Genomic DNA, 15,628 nt, shown 5'->3' on the forward strand with positions numbered 1-15,628 from the left:
AGGTGGTGGTGGCATTAGTAGTATTTAGGTGTTCAACTTAATAGGGAATGAAGGTAATGCGTATGCGCTGGTGGCTTGAAAGTAACAAGTGGTGATGAAAGGTGGTGGTTTGAGATGGTGGCAGGGCCTGTTACCACCTTCACTGTCCCAAGTCAAGGAGGGAGGCACTTCATTATTGTTACACCTGCTATTTTACTCACCTACTTTTCTCTCTCTCTCTCTCTCTCTCATTTTATATTTGCCTGTTGTTCTTTTTCTTCCTCTTCTCAAATCCAGTCATACTGTATTTTTGTTGCCATTTTGAGTGTTAACACAACCTAACCTTTCTTTGTATTATTTATTTATTTATTTTTTTGTAGTATTTCTAAGTTTCTCTAAGCCTTTTAAGTGGTAACCTACTTTAATGTAACCTCTCATCACTATTGCAGAGGAGATAATTGGTGGGCTGTGTGTGGTGGTGCCACATTGTCTGTGAGGGACCCCCAGAGCCACACAGCACCAGCTGCAACAGCTACAGCAGCAGCAGCAGCAGCAGCAGCAGCAGGAGGAAATGGCATCCACCTTCTACCTCACCCAGTGTCACCGGGGCCTCCTCCTCCTCCAGCAGCTGGCCAGGGTGCAGGGACAGGATGAGCAAGGTGAGGAGTGGTGGTGGTGGTAGAATTGATAGCAATGTTCAGTATAGTAGTAAAAGTGCTAGTAGAGCTCCTGGATTATATATTTTTAGTAGTATAGTAGTAGTAGTAGTAGTAGTAGTTCCAGCATTTGTTGAAATATTCTGGTAATTATACACTAATAATAATAATAATAATAATAATAATAATAATAATAATAATAATGCATCTATCCAGCCCATTATTGTTGTGTAGAGTTGAGGTGCAAACAAACACCTGTAAGTGTGACACGACTGCCTTTATTTTATTCATCAGTCACACATACAAAACACAACAACAACTAACACATAAACAACAACAACAACAACACAATCAACACATCATTTAATAACAAACAGACAACACTAACAAAACAAACTGTTAATATTCCTTGTAAATTGTGAAAGAAAACAAAAAAGGAAAACCAAGATGATGATGATAATGGTGGTCTTTCCCCAGCAGGTGGTGACAGAGAGGGTGGCCAGCTTGTCCCTCCCTCCTGCCACCCAGCCACAGCACTGGCAGTTGCTGCAGTGAGACTGCCCAGGCACAAGTTTGTGCACGTGTCCAGGACGTGAAGGTGATGGGAACGTGTCCTGTAGGAGGGAGCAGAGCTGTAACAGTACCCGAGTCTGCTGCTGTGCTGGGAGGAGGAGAAAAACATCAGCAGTAGTTAGTAGTGGCAGTAGAAGTATTCAGCAGTGCTGCTGCTGCTGCTGCTGCTGCTGCTGCTGTCAGTGGTGCAGCTGTTCACTCCTCCACAGCTGCTGCCTTCCCTCAACATACTGTGTCTTCCCTCACCTACAATGAACAACTATGAACAATACCTCTCGTGCAATCAGGCAGCGCTCAGCTGTACTCACCGATAGACTGACCACTAAGAATTACCTGTGGGCCACATGACAAGGCCCACACGCCAGCCAGGCTTGGTTGCCAGTCAATAACAACAACAACAACAACAACAACAACAACAACATCTCGTGCAATGAAGAACACTGAATAACAACAACACCTCTCCCCTGCATCATCAACAATCAACAACATCTGCTTTCTTTCACTCATGCTGCCCCCCCCCCCCCCCTCTCTCTCTCTCTCTCTCTCTCTCTCTCTCTCTCACCTCACCTCAGGCCACAGCGCCACAGTATGTCCCCCCACAGTATGTTTACAAACCCACAGTGACTCCCCACAGCCCCTCACCAATAAGTGAGCCCCTCACACACACACACACACACACACACACACACACACACACACACACACACACACACACACACACACACACACACACACACACACAAACGCTGCATCTTGTACAATGGCCGCAATAAAGAATGGACACACAAAATGGACAAACTTAATTTTGTTCCGACCTGCGTGAATGTAGTGAGGCTCAACATGTACAAGTGAACAGTGAGGAGTGTATTAGATTCAAGACTCAAAGATATTATACACAAAGTACAGGACACAGGTTGATGATGAGTACGGTGAGTCAAGCATTCATCTGTGGCTGGTCTGCCTCTTGAAGCACAGCACTGACCTCTTGCCCCACTTGTTCCAGCAGCCCCTCACTGATCTGTGTGGCAACAGCAGTACTAGTGCTGTGTGTTTGTGTGTGTGTTTAGTTCAAGTCAAGTGGGTTTTCAAGGGTGTTTTTACAGTTGTAGTGACAGATTAACAACATTTCTGCATTACTGACAGGGGAAACATTCTTTTAAAAGGCTGGAGTTGAAGTGATGTGGGTTTTCAAGGGTGTTTTTACGGTTACAGTGACAGATCAACATTTCTGCATTACTCACAGGAGAAACACTCTTAAAAGGCTGTAGCTGAAATAATGCAGGTTTTCAAGGGTGTTTTTACAGTTGCAGTGACAGATTAACAACATTTCTGCATTACTGACAGGAGAAACATTGTTTTAAAAGGCTCTAGTTAAAGTGACGTGGGTTTTCAAGAGTGTTTTTACAGTTGCAGTGATATATTAACATTTTTGCATTACTGACAGGAGAAATACTTTTAAAAGGCTGTAGTTGAAGTGATGCAGGTTTTCAAGGGTGTTTTTACAGTTGCAGTGACAGATTAACAACATTTCTGCAGTACTGACAGGAGAAACATTCTTTTAAAAGGCTTTAGTTGAAGTGACGCGGGTTTTCAAGGGTGTTTTTACAGTTGCAGTGACAGATTAACAACATTTCTGCAGTGCTGACAGGAAAAACATTCTTTTAAAAGGCTTTAGTTGAAGTGACGCGGATTTTCAAGGGTGTTTTTACAGTTGCAGTGACAGATTAACAACATTTCTGCAGTGCTGACAGGAAAAACATTCTTTTAAAAGGCTTTAGTTGAAGTGACGCGGATTTTCAAGGGTGTTTTTACAGTTGCAGTGACAGATTAACAACATTTCTGCAGTGCTGGCAGGAAAAACATTGTTTTATAAGGTTTAAGTTGAAGTGACGCAGGTTTTCAGGGGTGTTTTTACAGTTGCAGTGACAGATTAACAACATTTCTGCAGTGCTGACAGGAGAAACATTGTTTTATAAGGTTTTAGTTGAAGTGACGCAGGTTTTCAGGGGTGTTTTTACAGTTGCAGTGACAGATTAACAACATTTCTGCATTAGTGACAGGAAACACTTGAGAACCCGTCTAAGCCTCCCTGTGGCCTTGGAAACATGCAATATTCTAACACAGGGGGAGGGGGAGCCAGATTAAAAAAAAATTTGAGAACTCAACTTGTTAAACAATGCAAGATTACAAACTTGATTCAATCCTGCAGAAACACAATTATGCAGCAAGAATTGGGTGTGAATACCTGACACCCTGGTGCACACACACACACACACACACACACACACACAGCTGGGCCAGTCCTCTGCAGCAGAGTTGGGCAATGTCTGACATCACTTTGGCTGTCCTTGGCGCTGATCCAGTCCAGCAGTGACACTTAACTCACTGTCAGACAGAGAGAGAGAGAGAGAGAGAGAGAGAGAGAGAGAGAGAGAGAGAATATCAACAATTTTTATTTACAACAGCAACAACAACAAAAACAACAACTTACTTTCTCTTTTTTCTCCTTCTCCTCCTGCCCTCTTCTCCTTCTCATGCTCTTCCTCTTCTTCCTCCTCCTCCTCCTCCTTTTACTTCTCTTCCTCCTCCTCTTTCTTCTGTGCTGTGCTTGTCCTCCTCTTCTTCCCAGCTTCCTCCTCTTCCTCTTCCTCTTGTGTCTTCCCCAAGAGTTCAGGGAAGACTGGAATCCTTGCCAGTAGCTTCAGGTCCTCTTCAAAACTGTAAGTAGTAGTAGTAGTAGTAGTAGTGACACACACACACACACACACACACACACACACACACACACACACACACACACACACACACACACACACACACTCCAACCATTTTTCTATCTCTTTCCTCCTCTCTCCTCTCTTCTCCTTCTCCTCCTCCTCCTCCTCCTCCTCCTCCTCCTCCTCCTCATCTTCCTCCTCCTCCTCTCCCCATTGGTGAGTTGCCAGGAAGAGTAAAGAGTCACACAAAACTGTAGGAGAGACTTGTAAATAATAAAAAAATATGCAAGACATTCTCTCCACCTCCCTCTCTTCTTTCCTCCATATCTCCCTCCACAAGTTATCTCCAGGCTTCTCCTCCCTCACAGACCTTCCTCCATGCTCCCTCCACCTTTCCTCCAATCCTGACTATCCTGCAACACTTGCTTCATGATTAAAATAGTTCTTTTGTTAGATAGTCTGACATGACAACCACACATTTTTCCCTCCACCAACCTCTCTTCTCTCCTCCATATCTCCCACAAGTTACCTGCAGGCTTCTCTTCCCTCGCAGACCTTCCTCCATGTTCCCTCCACCTCTCCTCCAACCTTGACACACACACACACACACACACTTAGAAGTGAAGCAGGGCGACCTTCTCCTCCCGGCCACTGAGATTACAAAGTTTTGCTGGAATGCATCATGTCTTGCTCTGAAGGCTGCCACAACGTCTTCCAAGTTGCCCAACACTACTGCCCAGCCTGCAGTAGTAGTAGTAGTAGTAGTAGTAGTAGTAGTAGTAGTAGTAGTAGTAGTAGTAGTAGTAGTAGTAGTTGTAGTTGTAGTAGTAGTAATAGTAGTAGTAATAATGGACAGAGGAAAGAAAGAGGAAGAGAAGGAGAGAGACAAATTCATGACAATTATCTTTTCTTCCTCTTGGTTCCCTCTTCTCTTCTTCATCTTTTTCTCTTTCTTCCTCTCTACCTTTCCTCTTCTTCTTTTGCTTTCCTCCTGTGACCTTCAGAACCCCCTGTGACCTTCATTTTGACACACTAACAACATTCACATTTGAAAAACCTAACTTAACCTAACCTAACCTAGCCTAGCCTAACCTAACCTAACCTAACCTAACCTACCTAACCTAACCTAACCTAACTTAACCTAACCTAACCTGACCTAACCCGACCTGACCTTGTTGCTGCAGATGCTGGTTGTGAACAAGCTGGTGGCACGTTCTGGTGACCTCACTGGCGTGCTCGTAAAACTGCTGTGCTAACTGTGTCCGCGCCACCACACTGTTGTAGGTGGCTGGCATGTTGAGGCATCCCTCCACCTGTGCCTGCAACAGTAGTAGTAGTAGTAGTAGTAGTAGTAGTAGTAGTAGTAGTAGTAGTAGTAGTAGTAGTTCAATAAAATAAAGCTGAATAAACAAACAAACACACACACACACACACACACACACACACACACACACACACACACACACACACACACACACACACACTAAAATAACAGAATATCAAGGAGAAAAAGTTGTATTTGGCAGTGGTCAGAGGTGAGGTCAGCCAGGAAGGTGAGAGGTCAGTGGGGAGGGCTGCAACCTGGGGTGGTACGGCCAGCACAGGGAGAGTGACCACAAGGATGAAGGGATGAGTGCTGCTGCTGCTGCTGCTGCTGCCCACCACAACACACTGAGGCTGCCCTGCTGACACTCTGAGGGGTGGGGGAGGGGTTGGAGGTGAAGAGGGGCCCTGACACAAGTCTTCAGTGGCACAGGGGTCACGGCGAGGGGGACGCAGCCAGTGCACTGGGGACTGGTGGGCAGAACGACAGGTGGCAGACTGGGGGCTTCAAAAATTGAGGCTGAGGAAAGAGACAGGAAGGAAGTGTGTGTGTGGAAGAGAGTGGTGGGTGAATGGAGCAGCGTCAGCAAGAAGGCTGTCAGTGGTGGGTGAGTGGGGAGTCATCAGGGAGCTGTGGAGGAAGGCTGCCAGGTGCACGGACAGGGCCGGCAGGCAGAGACAGGCAGGCAGGCGTGTCTTGTGCAGGGGCCTGCCACGTGTAGGCCTGCCGGCTTGCTGCACCTGCCACGTGTAGGCCTGCCGGCTTGCTGCACCTGCCACGTGTAGGCCTGCCGGCTTGCTGCACCTGCCTGCTTCGCCACTGCAAGAGTCAGCCACCATTCTCAACCCTTCACCACCACCACCACCACCACCCACCCTGAGGTCGCCGTCCCCGCCAGGCTGCACAGAGGGGGTTGGGGGGCTGCTCCCTCAATGGCCACCTTGGAGAACAGAAAGATGGGGGACGAGTCTGTGCCGGCCGAGTAATGACACACCCACTTGCAGGAGTCCAGTGTTTCACCCCCAGAGGCCAGCAGCACCTGTTGACAGTAGTAGTAGTAGTAGTAGTAGTAGTAGTAGTAGTAGTAGTAGTAGTAGTAGTAGTAGTAGTAGTAGTAGTTGTAGTAGTAGCACACACACACACACACACACACACACACACACACACACACACATACTAACCACTGTCACCTCGCAAACAAGCAATAGGCACACAGCAACACTACAAATACAACAAAACAACATCAAACACTAACACAACTCACAAAACATTAACAACAAACAACAAAAATAAAACAAAAATCAATACAAAAACACAAACAAGCAAATATCAAGCATGACAAGTACAACAACACTGCCAGAGTGACTCGCGTGTGACAATGAGCCAGGCAGACCTGACAAGCTGAAGAGGGGAGGCATCCCAGACACTGCCACACACACACACACACACACACACACACACACACACACACACTGCCACACACACACACACACACACACACACACACACACACACACTGCGCAGCCTGAATTGGCCCACACAGGCACACACAGTCAGTCAGTCAGTCAGTCAGTCAGTCAGTCAGTCAGTCCATCAATCAGTCAGTCAGTCAGTCAGTCAGTCAGTCAGTCAGTCAGTCAGTCAGTCAGTCAGTCAGTCAGTCCGTCAGTCAGTCAGTCAGTCAGTCAGTCAGTCAGTCAGTCAGTCAGTCCGTCAGTCAGTCAGTCAGTCAGTCAGTCAGTCAGTCAGTCAGTCAGTCAGTCAGTCCGTCAGTCCATCAGTCAGTCAGTCAGTCAGTCAGTCCATCAGTCAGTCAGTCAGTCAGTCAGTCAGTCAGTCAGTCAGTCAGTCAGTCAGTCAGTCAGTCAGTCAGTCAGTCAGTCAGTCAGTCTCCTGGCGCAGGCTGCCTCTCCCTCGCCGGCTCCAGCCAGCGTGCCTTGCCTCACCAGCCGAGGGACACACAGCCTTGTCACTGGTGAGTTTGTTGTGCACCACAGTCAGGCAGGGTGTGTCTGCTGGTGCACCCTCACTCTGCCAGCCCCTCTGCCATCCCTCTCACTGCCCAGGAGTCTCTCCCGCACCAAGCCACGTGACGGCCGCCACCCAGTGCTGCCCGTGCCAGGACCCACAGGACCGTCACTCGTGCCCCTCCTGTCCGTCCACACCTCACAGAAAAGCTTGTCTTGTTTGGCCTCAGCAAGGCACACACACACACACACACACACACACACACACACACACACACACACACACACACACACACACACACACACACACACAACAGGATATACACACCAGTTTGGAAGAACCTTAAGCTAACCAAACTTAACCTAAGCTAAGGAAAGCTATCTGGCAATACTGACCTGCTTGTCTGGGGGCACCTTGACAACACTGTGTATTGCACCCTTCACCACCTCAACACTGCACAAAATGAATAAACCAAATATTATTATTATTATTATTATTATTATTATTATTATTATTATTATTATTACTACTACTACTGCTACTACTACCACAGATATAATGGCACTTGTGTGTGCTTTGATGTGTTTTATATTGCACTTTTATCAACAGTAAACAAACTCTCTCTCTCTCTCTCTCTCTCTCTCTCTCTCTCCTCTCTCTCTCTCTCTCTCTCTCTCTCTCTCTCTCTCTCTGCCTACCTCTCTAAGTGCCAGGTTCATGTCAAAGGTCATCATGGTGCCAGTGTCAACGAGGAAAATGTAAATCATGTTGGCTCAGTTGAGGTCAGGTCAAGTCAGGTCAGCCAGCCAGCCGTCCAATCACAATCCACGAAGCTCTGGGCCAATGGGAGGGCTGATGGTGATCCCCTGTCGATCAATAGGGTGGCTCAGTTATTGCTTGGCTGAGGAGAGAGAGAGAGAGAGGAGAGAGAGAGAGAGAGAGAGAGAGAGAGAGAGAGAGAGAGAGAGAGAGAGAGAGAGAGAGAGAGAGAGAGAGAGGTTAAGTTAGATTAGTTTAAGTTAGGTTAGGTTAGGTTAGGTTGCTTTAGATTTTGTTGTGTTAGGTTTGTTTAGGTGAGGTGAGGTTAGGTTAGGGGAGGGTCAGGCTAGGTCAACGCATCACCTGTGGTACAAAATGCATCAAAAAAACACCTTTTGTCATTTTCTTATAGCATCACCTTAGTTATCCTGCTAAATTTGCACCTACAATCAACACTGCCATCCCCTTTACTTCTTGCACCATACCCTAACCTAACCCTAACCTCACCCTAACCTAACCTAACCTAACCTAACCTCACCTAACAAAAGCTAACCTAACCTAACCTAACCTAACCTAACCTAACCTAACCTGACCTAACCTAAGCTAACCTAAGCTAACCTAACCAAACCTAAGCTAAGCTAAGCTAAGCTACCCTAAGGTACCCTAACTCCAGCCACTAGCTGCATCAGACAACAACAGGAGATGGCCCTGTGTTGGCAAGCTTCCCACTGCTGCAGCGCCAGTCACACTGGAGCCGTCAAGGAGAAAGCACGTGGGCACCTTCTCTCTGTCCCAACGACTCGTGTGGCTTGACACGCGTGCACACACACATACACACACATATATATTTACTTGTGTGTGTGTGTGTGTGTGTGTGTGTGTGTGTGTGTGTGTGTGTGTGTGAGTGCAGCATGTCAGTGTAGTGAGCAGTGTTGTTTGTAGAAGGTGTGTTTACTTCAGTATTATTCAAACCATTTGTGTGTGACATGCACATTTGTGACAAGCCAACGACAGCTGTGTTTGTTTGGGCAGCACGTTAAATTTTAGCATTGAGAACAGAGAAGGCTTCCGTGCTGGAACGCGCTGCGTGCCACTCACCAAACCGCTCACGCTGATCGCACTCATTTTCTTCACCTACAAATACAAGTTGTTGCAAACTCCAGTTCTGCACTGCACATTGTTTGTTTGTTTGTTTGTCTGTGTTTGTGTTACCGTGTCTTAGTTGTTCACACCATAAAAAGGGTGAGTGTTCAGTGGTGGAGTGTGAACACCTTGCCTCAGAGGAAAGGGTCAATGCATGGTGGTGTGTTGGTGTTGCACATGTTCCTGTCCCTTGCTAATGTTCAAAAGTCAACAAAAGGTGCACTCAGTAATTGCAAAGGAGAAAAATGACTTTAAATCTACAGCTGTGTTTACTGACCAGCGCACCACTGGTGTGCCAAGCCCCACACACCAGTGTGCTCACTGCTGCACCCGTCCACCTGTCCACGGTGCACAACAACCTCACGGCTTAACACAACACAACACAACACAACACAAGCTAAACTAACCTAACATAACCAAACAAAACACAAACCTAACCTAACCAAACCTAACTTGACCTAATCCAACGTAACTTTACCAAACCAAACTTTTAACTTAACCTAACCAAACCATAACCTAACCTAACCAAACCAAACCATAACCTAACCTAAACTAACCATAACCTAACCTAACCTAACCTAACCTAACCTAACCTAACTTAACCTAACCTAACCTCTCAGCAAAGCGAAGCAAGAATTGACTTACTGGTTCACAATTGCCGGGTGAAGCAAGCAACAGTTTCCGAGAGGCTGGCGTGACCTGCGAGACTCAACGCTGTCCTTGTTTGTTTGTTTGTTTGTTTGTTTGTCAAGAATTGCTCTTCTTTGTTCCTGCAAACACAACAATTGATAAGGAAACACTGACAAAACAAACAGGAGGAGGAGGAGGAGGAGGAGGAGGAGATAATTATAAGGAAAGAGACCAAGGAAGGAGAGAGAGAGAGAGAGAGAGAGAGAGAGAGAGAGAGAGAGAGAGAGAGAGAGAGAGAGAGAAGGAAGAGAGAGAGAGAATGTGTGTGTGTGTGTGTTTGTTTGTATATACACACACGCACACACAGCTTGTTCACACACTCCCTCTCTCTCACTCACTTTAAATGAAACTGACTCTCTCTCTCTCTCTCTCTCATCTCATCTCTCTCTCCCTCTCTCTGTGTGTGTGTGTGTGTGTGTGTGTGTGTGCGTTTTGATGGCTGGGTGGGTTGGTGGTGGGTGGGTGGTAGTGGTGGTGGTGGTAGAGTAGTAGTAGTAGTAGTAGTAGTAGTAGTAGTAGTAGTAGTAGTAGTAGTAGTAGTGGTGGTGGTGGTGGTGGTGTTGTTATTGTTGGTGGTGGTGGTGATGTTGTTGTTGTTAATAGTATAAAATCAACAAAATAACAATAACAAATGAGCTAGTACTATGTCAATGAATAAAATAGTAGTAGTAGTAGTAGTAGTAGTAGTAGTAGTAAGAGTAGTCGTATACTTACATGTCTGAGAGAAAGGCTTCAATTTTCTTAATTCTGAAAAGAAAAAGAAAATATCATTATTAGTATTACGATTATTATAAAGAACACAAGGGCTGATGCAGGAAGCCATTCACACAACTCCTCTTGTGAGTAGTAGTAGTAGTAGTAGTAGTAGTAGTAGTAGTAGTAGTAGTAGTAGTAGTAGTAGTAGTAGTAGTAGTTATCCCCGTTCAGTGTGTGTTGAATGAGTTATTTCTTGTGGTGCCGTGATTAATGACCCTGAGGATTTGGTGAGTGTCCCTGGCTGTGTCCCTGGGCCCCTATGAAGCCTCCCACCTGGTTCATCTCGCCCCACGGCCTGTCTGCTGCTCTCATTACTATTATTATTATTATTATTATTATTATTATTATTATTATTATTACTATTATTATTATTATTATTATTATTATTTTGGCCGTGGTGGTGGTGGAGCAACAAGAAGAAGAAGAAGAAGAAGAAGAAGAAGAAGAAGAATGTTTTTAAAAAGTATCTTATAGGGGGAGAGAGAGAGAGAGAGAGAGAGAGAGAGAGAGAGAGAGAGAGAGAGAGAGAGAGAGAGAGAGAGAGAGAGAGAGAGAGAGAGAGAGAGAGAGAGAGAGAGAGAGAGAGAGAGAGAGAGAGAGAGAGAGAGAGAGAGAGAGAGAGAGAGAGAGAGAGAGAGAGAGAGAGAGAGAGAGAGTCAGTTAGAGGAGAGGAGTTCATGAGACGAAATGCTTTTGATTCCAACCCTGTGTGGCAGAGTGGCATGAGTGGAGTCCCCCAGACATGTGAAGCTCCCCTACACACTCCATACATGAATGGATAAGGCTCCTTGTACTGAGTTAGCAGCTGGGGGGCTGAGAAAAACTGGTGGAGACGTCTCAGAACGCCTAACCTCACAGAAACTGTTTTAGCTAGAGATGAGATGTGAAGCTTCCAGTTCAGATTATAAGCAATGGACAGAGCGAGGATGTTCAGTGTGGAAGAGGGGGACAGTTGAGTGTCACTGAAAAAGAGAGGAGAGTTGTGTGGAAGGTTGTGTCCAGCTGATAGGTGGAGGAATTGACTTTTTGATCCACTGAACAATACCAAGTTTGCTCTGCACCAATCACAAATTTTAGAGGTGAAAAGTGAGGCATTCTGTGGCTTCCCTCTGTAAACTGTTTACTTCCTGAAGGGCTGGGCCTCACAAAAAGACATGGAGTGTGTTTATTACAACAAACAAAACACAGCTTGAAATATTTGTACCAATAAAAGCTTTAGAAATAACACACACACACACACACACACACACACACACACACACAACACACACAAACACACACACCTAACCTAACCTAACCAAACCAAACTTAACACAAGCAAAACATTTAATAGCTACAACTGAAAGGAAGGTTGAGTTTAACAAACATAGCATTTAACCACACAACACACCACAAAACATGCTTATCTCCTTATATCGTCAACATCAAAGCCCCCACGTTTTTAATACTTGCATTAGTAATATATTAAAGAAATCCAATACTTTCAATTCACAAGTATAACAAGACAATTAAGGTGAGGTGCAACAAGCCAGTAGGCCTACACGTGGCAGTCCCTGTGTGAAATAGGCCTGCCAATCTCCAGCTGTCCTCTCCAATCACCACCCAGTCTAATCTCTCAGAGCTCCCTAAGACTCGCCACTAACAGCCTGATTGCTGAGTCCGTTCCACTCATCTGCCACACTATTTGAGAACCAATTCCTCCCCATCTCTTTCCTAAACCTAAATTTTCAACCTTGTGCCCGTTACCTCTTGTTCTGTCCTGGCAGCTGGTCTAAGATTGAGTTTGCCCCCTTGTTGTAGCCCCTATACCACTTAAAGACTTCCATCAGGTCCCCTCTTAACCTCTGCGTCTCTAAACCACATAAATGTAACAGCTTCAACCTCGCCTCGTAAGGAACACTCCTCGTCCCCTGTATCCTTTTAGTCATTCTCCTCTGTACTGATTCTAATAGACCTATATCTTTCCTGTAATGTGGGGACCAGAACTGCACAGCGTAGTCTAGATGAGGTCTGACCAGCGCCAAGTATAACTTTAATATTACTTCCGGCCTTCTACTTTTAACACTCCTAAAAATTAATCCTAGTACCCTATTTGCCCTGTTTCTGGCCTCTATGCATTGTTTCCCTAGACGGAGTTCAGAGCTAACTATAACTCCTAAATCTTTCTCGTACCCTGTACCTACCAGAGTTTGGTTGTTTGTTGTGTACCTAACCTAACCTAACTATAACTAGTAAATGTTTTTGTACCCGGAACCTAACAGCATCATTGCTCGTTGTGCGCCTAACCTTACTTAACCTAACCTAACAGAACTTAACCCAACTTAACCAAACCTAACAGAACCTAACCAAACCTAACAGAACTTAACCTAACCTAACCTGACAGAACCTAACCAAACCTAACAGAACCTAACTTAACCTAACCTAACAGAACTTAACCTAACCTAACTTAACCTAACCTAACAGAACTTAACCTAGCCTAACTTAACATAACCTAACAGAACTTAACCTAACCAAACCTAACAGAACTTAACCTAACCTAACCAAACCTAACAGAACCTAACCTAACTTAACCTAACTTAACCTAACCTAACCTAACCAAACCTAACAGCTACATAAAGAAGTCAGTGTTTTAAGTGAATTATGTAATGGTGTGCTTGTCAACCAGTAACACCTTCAACAAGTGCACCAAGTCTTTGTGGTAAATTACTGCAACAAAACAAGATAAAAAAAAATTGCAATAAATGAATCAATAGATAATAAATAGTGAAAAAAAAATGTTAAATTTATAGTTTAAGCTAATGTCCCCAATCTCTACCCACTGGCCCACGGCGTTATTATTAATTTCCGACAAGTAGTGTAATCATTAGAAATGATGTGAATAGTGAGAACAAAATGAGGTAGGTTATTTACCACGTAGTGTGGAATGGCTTAAACTATAATAAAACCGCGTTGTTTTAAAGACGTACTAACAGCTGACTTATTGCTCCACACACACACGCACACACATCAATAACAGCCACTAGTGTACGTGTGGGGTCCCTGGTTGGCTGGGTCGTCTGTCAGTGTTGCCAGTGGTGTATCTTCCTTGCAGTGTTACCAGGGAGGGCAAGGTTAGGTTAGGGGCACAAGGGAGCAACGCCAGACGGGCCCAAGAAAGCCAGGGACCCCACCTCTTCACTAGTGGCCAATAACGATAACAAGAACCACACACTAACAGACTGCAACATTCAAGTGCATTTAAATACACAAATACATGGATTGAAATACTATTTTTTTTTTTTTTCAGCGGTTTAATGAAACACTTAAAGGCGCCGTGCAACACTGACCAAGTAGTAAGTGTGTGCGTGCGTGTGTGTGTGTGTGTGTGTGTCATCAGGCAGCCAGAGCGAGCTAGAACTTCACACACACACACACACACACACACACACACACACCTCTCTCTCTCTCTCTCTCTCTTACTTTTCAAATAGTCGTTGGCTTCATCCTTGAGCTCCTCCGCTTACTCCATTTTCGCTCTAATTAGAGAGAGAGAGAGAGGGAAGGGAGGAAAGGAACCACAGATAAGTGAACTAGCTCAAACATGGCCTCTCTTTTTTCTCTCTCTCTCGATCTTGATCTTGATGGTACAGGTGGCACAGGATCACTCCTGAGCCAGGCCTTGGCTGGATCGGAAACTCCTGTAGAAGGGGAAAAAAAGAGAAACGAACAGCATCCTCTATCCTAATTGTTCATACACCTGGCACGCCACATTCTCTCCAGAAACTCTTTCACCGCCTCAATCATCCTTTCATTCGCCTCTCTACACAGTCCCAGCAACAACACCATCCATTCCTTTCCTGTGTTCTCCTCCACTCTTTTCATTCCTATCATGCCCTAACTCAGTCAGTATCACTTGCATCATCTCATTCCTGTCTCTGGCATACTTCACACACTCCAGCACCACATGTTCCACCGTCTCATCCTCTCCCATGTCACACATCTGGCACACTTTGCTGCGGGACTCAGACCACCTGTAACTCCTCTGCATTCACATCCATACACTGTGCCCTCGCTCGGAAGAGAAGATCACCGCCCAGGCTTCCATCATACCACCTTTCATACCTCGGGGCCTTCTTTCTCCTTGTACCATTCCAGGGTCTTCTTTCTTTCCATCTCATTCTTCCATTCATTCAGTCCCACACTTATCACTCTCTTTGTCTATCTCATTCTTCCATTTTCTCACATCCCATTCGGCTCCCACTCTGCCTTCTCTTGTTACCACCCATTCACGCTCATTTTGATTCCTACCAGCCATTCTTATCGCCCACACAACTTGCAATCCATTCCTGTCTGTCATTCTCATGCATCTCTTCCTCTATTTGCTTCCACTTTCATTCCACAGGTACACCTTCCTTGCTATTCTTGCATCATCCATTCTCTCAAGCCTAATCTTGTACCTAAGTGTGGCTTTTGTGAGTCTTTCTCTGAAGGTGCTCCATCCCATGTCACCTCTCAAGGCTTCAACTGCTGTGCACCTCGGTGCACTCAGTGCCATCCTTGCTACTCTATTCTGGCCCACTTCTAACTTATCAATTTCACTTTCATTCCATGCAATCACATCCATACCATACATTATGCATGGCACAGCCACACTCTCTTCCACACTTCTCTCAACACATCATACTTACTTGCTCTCATCCTTGCCGCGCTTCCCAGTCGACCTGCCCACTGGTTTACCATACTTATCTTTTCATTCTTTGCCTTTGCACACCCACTGGGACTCATCCACATCCCTAAGTACTTGTATTCTTGCACCTGTCTCAACTCATTCTCTCCAAGTCTCCATACCACATTACTTTCATCCTCTGACCTCATTCACAATCATTACTTTGGCTTTTCTCACTGCTAAACCTTACTCCAAAGTCTTTACCATAGCCATCCACTACATCCAACAAACTTTGAAGCTCATCTGCCGATTCACTCATAACAACTACATCATCTGCATAAAGGAGCACACATACTTTATCATTCCCTCACACTTACCCCTACATTCATTCTTCTCATCCTGGCTGCCTAGCTCCTCT

At 45.3% G+C, this 15,628-nt stretch overlaps 2 long non-coding RNA genes across 3 annotated transcripts in view; one reads left to right on the plus strand and one right to left on the minus strand.

Annotated features, from left to right (window-relative positions):
- The window catches only part of LOC135095306 (uncharacterized), a 59,998-nt gene extending 58,045 nt beyond the window's left edge, over positions 1-1,953 (plus strand). The window contains exons 3-4 of the long non-coding RNA XR_010264241.1: positions 429-638; positions 1,113-1,953. This is a non-coding gene — a long non-coding RNA (uncharacterized LOC135095306). The remainder of the gene's footprint in view (positions 1-428; positions 639-1,112) is intronic.
- LOC135095305 (uncharacterized) lies at positions 896-14,173 on the minus strand. 2 transcript variants are annotated; one of them, XR_010264239.1, is made up of 10 exons: positions 14,025-14,173; positions 10,524-10,556; positions 9,765-9,889; positions 7,916-8,083; positions 7,613-7,670; positions 6,125-6,288; positions 5,097-5,244; positions 4,455-4,666; positions 3,700-3,926; positions 896-3,593 (listed from the first exon to the last, which is right to left on the minus strand). It is a non-coding gene; the product is annotated as an uncharacterized LOC135095305 (long non-coding RNA). The 2 variants fall into 2 exon arrangements; XR_010264240.1 differs by lacking the exons at positions 7,613-7,670; positions 7,916-8,083; positions 14,025-14,173 and having other exon boundaries at positions 10,524-10,551.
- Between the last annotated feature and the right edge of the window lie 1,455 nt (positions 14,174-15,628).

The sequence above is a fragment of the Scylla paramamosain genome, chromosome 48 (assembly GCF_035594125.1).
Source record: "Scylla paramamosain isolate STU-SP2022 chromosome 48, ASM3559412v1, whole genome shotgun sequence".
Classification (NCBI taxonomy): domain Eukaryota; kingdom Metazoa; phylum Arthropoda; class Malacostraca; order Decapoda; family Portunidae; genus Scylla; species Scylla paramamosain.